The following is a 9,939-nucleotide window of genomic DNA, read 5'->3' as shown; positions in this document are numbered from 1 at the left end:
TTGTAAGTTCAACAAGATACATCTTAGAAGTTTTTGGACCTTACTTCGCGGATGGTAAAAATAATGATGCAAGCATTTTGACCAGCATAATGCGATCTGACGCGAGCAGGCTCCGATCTTAGTTGCAACCTAACGATGTTTTCGTGGTGGATCGTGGTTTCAGAGATTGCCTCGAGATGTTGGAAGATCTAGGTCTCATAACTAAAATGCCCCATTTCCTCCGAGAAGGTTCGCAACATACTACATCTGAGGCCAATGAATCACGCCTCGTGACTAAAATACGCTGGGTGATAGAGGCGGTTAACGGTCTCCTTAAGAAGTGGAAAGCATTAGATCATGTATTCCCAAATTCTCAGATACCGTATGTGGGAGATTACGTGCGCATTGTATCCGCTCTTTGCAATGCTTTCAGATCACCGAGAATCAGTGACGATCCAAATGATACAATTATTGCTGAGCGTATGTTGCGTCTATCGCAAATGCCGAACCTCCTCCAGGAAAGAGTTGAAAGAGAAGGTTGGTCCAGGAAAAGAGTGATGTGGCAACCCGTAATTGCGGATTCAATCCCTGATTTCCCTCAATTGACCTTACACGAGTTGATTCATCTGACCATTGGCTCATATCAATTGAAACAAGCGCAATCTTATGCAGAGGAGCACACAGCTGGAGATGGGATGTATCAACTGTTCGTCCATAGGCAAGAGAGAAATATCTTACGTCTCCAGATACAATCGCGCCACACATCATCGAAGGTGTATAACTTGTGGATTGAATATAGTCAAGGAATCAATCCCATCATTTCCTGGTACTGCCAATGCAAGGTCGGTGCTAGAACCGTTGGTTGTTGTGCACATGTCGCATCCGTCCTTTGGTATTTGGGGTATTTAAGACACTCTGAAAGACTTCAAAAACGACCATCACAATCCTACGCACAATACATCCAAGATGTAGCTAAGAACATTTCAGACTGGTCTGACAATAAGTCAGGTGAAGATGTCATCAATCTAATGACGAATAATCTTCTAATTGAAGATTTTCCGGCGCCTACTCCCAATTCCTCAATCATTGACTGTTCACTTTCTCATTGTGAATTCAGAGAATATTGTAAACCCTATTGATTTTTGAGATTTCAAGCCTTTTTTGCCGATTTTGCCCATTCTCAGCCTCTAATTGCTCGGACAGCAAACGGTTCTAGGAGGTTGTGAGCTACATCGGCAGGAAGAAAATATCACACTTTGGAGTGATTCTGACGTGGGCGAAAAAACGGCCTTATTGACACCCCTCCTTTTTAGTAACAATTTTTTCAGTAACAAACTTGATAAACAATTGGAAAAATCTTGACAGAATCAATCAAAATAATTAAAATAAATAATATACGATATAAAATCCTCAATACGCGATGATCAAATCAATATAATATATTCATATGAAGAATGAACTCAATATTTAAGCGAGTAATAAAATAATTGAATAAGGAAAATTCTATAGATTAAATTAGCCTTACCAAAATATCAAATAAAATACCCCTCATAACCATACATAATGTAGCCAGTCATTATGATCAACGCTGCTTAACTCCAAAATATTGTATCTGAAAAATTTAATAAAGGTATAATACCCGCGCACAATTATAAAAACTATAATAGACAATGATAAAATGAATTTACAAACGATTAACAAATAAATAAAATGGAAAATTGACAATAATATATCAAGTAAATAAGCATAATCGATAGAACAATAAATTTATACACATACTAAATAATTATAATGGAACTTTACGTTAAAACTAATCATAAATACAAAAGGGTAAATATGAAATTATAAAATAACAATCAAAACTCAACTATTAATAAAAAAGCAAAGTCGCTAAATAAATTAAACTGTTCAATTAAATCAAATTCAGTCTCATAAAAGGCCTGAGTTTACCCTAAACAGGTAAACCCAGTATTTTGAGTAAATAAAATAGAATTCAGTAAGACAAAACTCATTAAATCAAATTTTAACAAGATAAAAATCAATATTTTAGAGCTCATGAATTAAGCAGCAAACGAAATTATTATTTAAACATCAAAAACCCTTGACAGAAAAAAATTCACACATTAATATTTAAAACCTGAAAATTCATATCTCTTCACGACCTGATCACAAAACTTAATCAATATGATTTTCAAATATAAAACACGCTGTAGTAACAATCCTAACTAAAAAACGTAACATTAATAATCAATTAACCAAGTATAAGAATCATAACTTCGACATCTCTTACAATAGAGTTATTAAAGTATATAATCATGACAGCATTACCGAGTAGTTCAACGCCCTATATAACAAATCCATCGAGATAAATACATACTGCTCAAGTTCCTGGATATATTCTCAGAGCAACATTCCCAATCCACAGAATGTATAGATAGACAGTGATAATCAAATTAATCAAGTATAAGTATTATAATTTCGACATCTCTTACAATAGAATTATTAAAAGTATATAATCATGACACCATTACCGAGTAGTTCAACGCCCTATATAACAAATCCATCGAGATAAGTACATGTCTAAATTTTACTACTCGAGCTCCCGAATATGTTTCTGGAATAACAATTCCAACCCATCGGATATATAAATGTACGCCTTTGCGATGATAATGCCTTATAATGCCTATTCTCTCACTGACCGTCAATATACTGCCCTCAGTCTATTCTGGAAATCATAAAGACAAATAAGTAATAGCTCCACACTAAATAATATACATGTAAAAATTCAATACATGATACCAATAATCAAAATACAAAATAAAATCGCACGAATAATAGACAAAATCTCCTTCTGAGTAATATTAATAAAATCAAAACTACCGATATTCGACTTAATATCGTCAAAAGAAAAAGATAACAAATACAGGAGTAACGAAATATTAATTTCATAACAATTAAAATATTTCACAATAATATAACTTAAGTCCAAACGAATAATTATATGAGATACGTAATGATTTCTATTATTTAATCAATAATAAAGATTCTAATACTATCCGTAAATCATATATGAAGAGCCTCATAATACGTCCATGGGTGCTCCATCGTTTTTCCCATACGCGTACGCGACTCTATAAGACCTGTAAAAATAAAATTATAAATAAAAAATATACCACATAAAATAACGACAAAATTTAATAATCGATAAAGTCATTAAAATCTTATATTTTTAGCGCTAACCATTCACAATGATTAAAATCAAGCGACTCAAATACATAAAATAATAATAATAATAAATTTACATAAGTTTTAATAGAACCTACCTTTAAAAATAATAACATTTTTATATACCCTCAACCATCGACACCACAGTGCTAACCATCCAGAATTGTTTAATCCCTCTGCCGAGACCCTATTTGGCACCTGAAAATAAATAAAAATGAATATACGATCTTAGATCATAATTTAATAAAAATATTAATAATTAAAAATTTTAAGAATAAAATTTTGATAATAAAATTCTAGCATCAGACTCTACAAATAACTCAATAAGAATAATCAGAATATATATATATACAGGGTTGGGCAAAAGTCCGGAAACGGTCAAATATCTCGAAAAGGATCAACTATAGCGAAAAATTGTAAATAGCAAAGTTGTAGGGCTTAAAAAAATGTACCTAATGATGACTAAAAATTTTACTTTGAGTGGAGGACGAAGATCATATAAAAGTCAAATTGAATTTTTTAAATGGAACCCCCTATTTTTCATTACATATTCTTGTAGCTTATCTCGAGAGCTTTCCAAAACACTATAATTAAGTACCTTTTTATTAAGTACTTTTGAGTTATAAGGCTTGAAATAATTTCTTAATTTTACATAAACCATAAAATATCTAGTAAACCATTCATTTTTCGATTATCTTACCTTGATACTTTTATGTACAAAATAATGAGAGGAATCAATTGGTGTAAAGAAAACACATAGTTGTTGCATGGAATTGTTAATTGCAAATTACATATTTTTTCTTAGAAACAACTATGTGTTTTCTTTACACCAATTGATTCCTCTCATTATTTTGTACATAAAAGTATCAAGGTAAGATAATCGAAAAATGAATGGTTTACTAGATATTTTATGGTTTATGTAAAATTAAGAAATTATTTCAAGCCTTATAACTCAAAAAGTACTTAATAAAAAGGTACTTAATTATAGTGTTTTGGAAAGCTCTCGAGATAAGCTACAAGAATATGTAATGAAAAATAGGGGGTTCCATTTAAAAAATTCAATTTGACTTTTATATGATCTTCGTCCTCCACTCAAAGTAAAATTTTTAGTCATCATTAGGTACATTTTTTTAAGCCCTACAACTTTGCTATTTACAATTTTTCGCTATAGTTGATCCTTTTCGAGATATTTGACCGTTTCCGGACTTTTGCCCAACCCTGTATATATATATATATATATATATATATATATATATACATACATATAGAAATAAATGAATAATAAATAAATATTCACTCGTAATAAGTCAATAAAGAAATTCAACCCAATACTAAAAGCCGGTGACAAAAATAATAATTTAAACTGATATTACCTAAAAATCGAATAAGAATACCTTATATGACGAAGTCATGTGACCCTCTCTTGGATATCTGAAAATTTAATGTAAATAATATATGGTCATAAGAATAATAATTTATAGCAGAGAGCCGTTAATATTTCATAAAATTGCAAAATAATAAGTATAATGTAATAGACGATATATATATACTTAAGGTATATATACACATGAGCCCAGTGAAAAGAAAGAAAATAATTAATTAACATAAATGGATCAAGATAACTAAAAATTTAGATTAAAATAACTTAAAAATTAGAATAAAATCAATGGATGCCATCAAAAACCCCCCCACGAACATTTACGATCATGCTCTCTTATACATGAATACATATACTAAGCCTTTATAAAATATTAACATTTCATATTATAAAACTTCACGTATAATAATTCTCCTTTTTCAAACACTCTAATGACGAAAATTCATAATACCAAACCCTACAAATATATTTAAGTCAAAACATTACTTACCAGCAAGTTTTCATATGACGAAATTATATGGACGCCCTATATTCGTGTTCCTATTCAACAGGTGTTCCCGGGCCATAGCATCACCTGAATTAATAAAATAATGGTATTAGGAACAAACATTCATAGCTACCACAATCATAAAATGCACATGAACAATTATAAAATACATGTAAATTTGCATATGAGCACTCTTCATCAAGAAAAACGAAATACGAAAACACGAGAGAAACAGTGAATTAGTACGTATACTTACAAATAATTGCACGTAGAATATTATGCGTGTGCACTCGAAGAGTCGAACAAGCGTGCAAGGCCAAGTCCAGCACGTTGCGTTATCTCCACTGGAATTTTCAACATCCTCGCCTGATCTAAAGGCAGAAGGAAGTTCTAAATTCACGCTCGCATGAGTGCGTACTAAATTAATACATCGACTTTTCTTTTATAATTAAGCATTAATGAAATATTCTCCACTAATATTATACTATTAGTAGACATCATATATATATATATATATATATATATATATATATATATGCATATACATGACTATATGAACAAAATGCATGTATACATATGCATATATATTTTATAATAAAATTCAATAAAATCAAAGTAGAAATACAATAAATAACCGCCGCGATGAAAATTGACATATGTTAGCACACGAAAATACATATATATATATATATATATATATATATATTATGAATTTTAACAAATAATTAATAATATTAATAACCCCATTTTATATAATCAATAATTATTGACTTTATCCGATAATTATTAAATATAACTCACAAGGGAACACCGCGAACCCGAACTCTTCGATTTGAATCAAACTTTGAGAATATGTAGAGGTACTTAATACATGAATAACGATATAAAAAGTTCGTGCCCGTTTTCACTTTAAAGGTATAATTTTCGACCTCAAGGGTAAAAGGGCGCTTACACTTTTTTGCGTATACCTCTTAAAATACAAGAGATACAAAAAAATGTTTGAAATAAAAGTTTAACGGCAAGTTAATTGTTACAAAGTGGCATAAACAGAAATAAAAAAAAAGTTTTGTTTATTGAAAAAAAAATTTTTTGTTGTTGTTTAAAAATATTTCTTGTATTTTTGTAATAATGGAAGAAAGAGAGTATTTTTCTGAATTCAACCATATATATGTTTTTTATAATACACTTTCATAATGCATTTTCGACATGTAAATGCATTATGAAACAGTGTATCATCAAGAATCATCTAGAAGGAAGTTCAAAGTGATAATAAATATAGTGTACGTTGATAACTGATTTGGTAACTGCAGTATTGCTTACGAAGTTGTTTTTAATCTTTAATATTTTTATTAAGATTAATATTTTTATTAATTTTATTTTATATTTTCTTCTATATTTTCCTCTAAAATTTCTTTATAAATACTGTCTGGCCTTAATTTTAATATTAATCAGTGAAGAGCTATTGGAAGTATTGTCAATTTAATAATTCTACAAACCGTTAGTTTCGTAAGTTTCGTTTCTTTTATATTACGTATATAAATTTTCTTATTTTCATATAATTTTTTTCATCCCATCATTTCATTCTTTTTGGAATAAGAAACTGTTATACTTTATCGGAATTTTTAAATAACTTTATTTATATATCAGGTTCCGTTTTACGAGATCTTCAGAGGATCTTTACGAGACTACTTTGAGATTCTTCCTTCCTTTTAAATCTGTCGGAAGCGCTCGAATTCAAAGATCCAGTAGCGTGAAATTTCCAAGGGATGACAGATTTTAAAACTCGGCGGTAGAGAGTGATTCTCAATAAAATCTCGTAGAACTTTCCAATTAACTCTACGTATATTGTATAAAATATAAGTGTATCGGTAGATACAATCAAGTCAGAGAATAATGCAGTGAACAATCAGCGAAAATCAGAGTTCGTCTTAACTATAGGCCGGAGAAAAATCTACTGGTCCTCCGTGACCATGGCCGATAGGCGCTGGTCCTCCTTGGTACGAGTCAGTGGGGACTTAGATAAGGCGAATTTCATCATCTCCTTTGTCCATTCGAATATCGATCTGCCATTCTTGGTATGCAGATGTTATGTTTAGCTGATTAGCGAGAGCGAGTCGCCGAGTGAAAATTACATAGATGAACCTTACAATTTATTACAGATTTACTTTCTTCTTCCAACGCTGGCTATGTACAATTTTGAATGTTTTTGTTCTTATTACCTAGACCTGATATTACTTAAGTGGAATAATTAACCAAAAATTTACAAATTATGTCATAATGAGAAATGGATTACTAGTAAAGGTCGTTATCTGTGATTATGATTTACATTCCATGATAGATAAACGCCAACTGAATCCCGAAGGCGTTTTAAAATCGCTCCTTTGTACAATGCATTATTCGTAGACGAATTTATAATTCTTTTATATCTTCATAATTTTAATACTATAACTCTAATGAATTTGGTTAAAATAGTTATTAAAAGTAACTAAGTAATTAGAATATGAGTAAGATTAATTAAAGATAAATGCAATTATAACGTTAATACTAATAAAAATAATATCTCCTTCAATCTTGCTCTTTCGTAATTAGATAGAATTGAACAAATTCCAACAGGGTAAAGAAGGAATTTGTTTGTATGGTAAAAAGAGAAAATTTATTGGTCGGAACGTCACAAAAGTATACTATCCGTACCGATCAATTCATTCCAATTACAGTCGGTAATTTCTCGCATGATAAAAAAATTATACATCTCTCATCGTCACGAGAACACAGCGCCTTTTTCGTCAAACGTGCGAACCGTACAAGAAAAATATGTGAAAAATGCAGCCACGACGGTGACGGTGACGTTTCTTAATCAAAAAGTTTCACATTGAGATTTTGCATCGTTATATTTTTGCTTATAGAGCACATAGAGCAAAAATAAAGACACTTTCCTTATATAAATCGAACCCAAGCAATTGATTAAATGTAATAAGAATTTAATCGATTCAGCGGTTATTGAGAACCGATAATATGCATTACTCGCAACTTAGCCTTTCGCGTAAAGATACACGGTGTGTCTTGCGCCTGAGTGATGATGACTCGACTTCTAGACACTACCGTGTCTCTTGATTATTATACATTTTCTGTCACTTTATGCGCATCATGTGTGAATCGGAAAGTACCTATAGATGTCAATTATTTGAATCGACCATGCATATCGCATGTAATACTTATCCAAATAATTGCTACCTATGTATCGATTAATTTATTGCAATTGCAATCATCCAGGTAGCAAGCACACGTCATTTTGATGTTTCAAATTAGTCATTCACTGATTATTCTTGACGTCACGAATTGATGTTTTTAAGACGTAAAAGTGACGATCTAATGTCACAGATTCCTGACATCATGACATGTACCGCATTTGACGTCTTTCTCTTAGCATAATAATATATTTAATAATGTTGTCGAATAAAGCACTCTCTAAAAGTGAATCAGTGTATTATCACTGAAAAACAGTAAATAATCACTGATTACAGTAATTATTATATAAGTATAGCGCTGTAAATCAGTAATATTTTATAGAAAGAATCAGTTAATAATTTTGACTATTTCAGTAATATCTCAGTAATATTCCTTTCATTATTGCCAGTAATATTAAACTTTTCAATTCATCTCTCTATTTCATAAATATAATATAATATATATAAAAATATAATATACAGGGTGGCCTATTTTAATTTTCCCAGCCAAATATTTCGGAAAATAATGAAAAATCAAAAAAATGTTTCAGACAAAAGTTGTATGGTTTCTAGGGGGACATAAGATGGTACCATTGGTTTGACTTTGAAGAGTTATTTGAAGGTCACATGAAGGTCATCTTCAATTTCTTAAATAAAACCTACATTTTCTCATTACATATTCTTGTAGCTTATCTCGAGAGCTTTCCAAAACACTATAATAAAATATTTTTTTATTGAGTACTTTTCGAGTTATGAGGCTTGAAATCATTTCTTAATTTAACATAAACCGTAATATATCTAGTAAAATATTCATTTTTCGATTATCTTGCTTTAATACTTTTATGTACAAAATAATGAGAGGAATCAATTGGTGTAAAGAAAACACATAGTTATTTTTAAGAAAAAATATGTAATTTGCAATTAACAATTACATATTTTTTCTTTGAAACAACTATGTGTTTTTTTTACACCAATTGATTTCTCTCATTATTTTGTACATAAAAGTATTAAAGCAAAATAATCGAAAAATGAATATTTTACTAGATATATTACGGTTTATGTTAAATTAAGAAATGATTTCAAGCCTCATAACTCGAAAAGTACTCAATAAAAAAATATTTTATTATAGTGTTGGATAGTTGTGGAAAGCTCTCGAGATAAGCTACAAGAATATGTAATGAGAAAATGTAGGTTCCAATTAAAAAATTGAAGGTGACCTTCAATTAACTCTTCAAGGACAAACTAATGGTATCATCTTATGTCCCCCTAGAAACCATACAACTTTTGTCTGAAACATTTTTTTGATTTTTCATTATTTTCCGAAATATTTGGCTGGGGAAATTAAATGGGCCACCCTGTATAATAATATAATATAAAAAAATAAATATATAAATATAAATATATATATATATATATATATATATATATATAAATATATAAAAAGTCTGATCGCGAAATAAGTCATGTCATATAAAAAATTTTAAAAGATTTTTTTTATGGGATCGATGTACTAACTAATGATGACATTTATAATAAAATAATCGTCATTTCATGACTGAAAAATGACGTCAAAATAATGTTATAGCAAGACGTCAATATAAAGTCATGTAACAATAATCAGTCATTTTGACAACATATGACCAAAA

The 9,939-nt window shown here is 29.9% G+C and overlaps 2 long non-coding RNA genes across 2 annotated transcripts; both read right to left on the bottom strand.

The window, feature by feature from the left end:
* Positions 1 to 3,042: 3,042 nt before the first annotated feature.
* Positions 3,043 to 4,635, bottom strand: LOC112639248. Its single transcript, XR_003123393.1, has 3 exons — positions 4,599 to 4,635; positions 3,303 to 3,402; positions 3,043 to 3,119 (listed from the first exon to the last, which is right to left on the bottom strand). It is a non-coding gene; the product is annotated as an uncharacterized LOC112639248 (long non-coding RNA).
* A 440-nt stretch (positions 4,636 to 5,075) lies between these two features.
* On the bottom strand, positions 5,076 to 6,624 carry LOC112639247. Its single transcript, XR_003123392.1, has 3 exons — positions 6,566 to 6,624; positions 5,326 to 5,440; positions 5,076 to 5,156 (listed from the first exon to the last, which is right to left on the bottom strand). It is a non-coding gene; the product is annotated as an uncharacterized LOC112639247 (long non-coding RNA).
* Positions 6,625 to 9,939: the final 3,315 nt, after the last annotated feature.

This window comes from Camponotus floridanus, unplaced genomic scaffold (assembly GCF_003227725.1).
Source record: "Camponotus floridanus strain SB8 unplaced genomic scaffold, Cflo_v7.5 scaffold527, whole genome shotgun sequence".
Taxonomy (NCBI): Eukaryota; Metazoa; Arthropoda; class Insecta; order Hymenoptera; family Formicidae; genus Camponotus; species Camponotus floridanus.
This window is presented reverse-complemented; position numbering and strand designations above follow the sequence as displayed.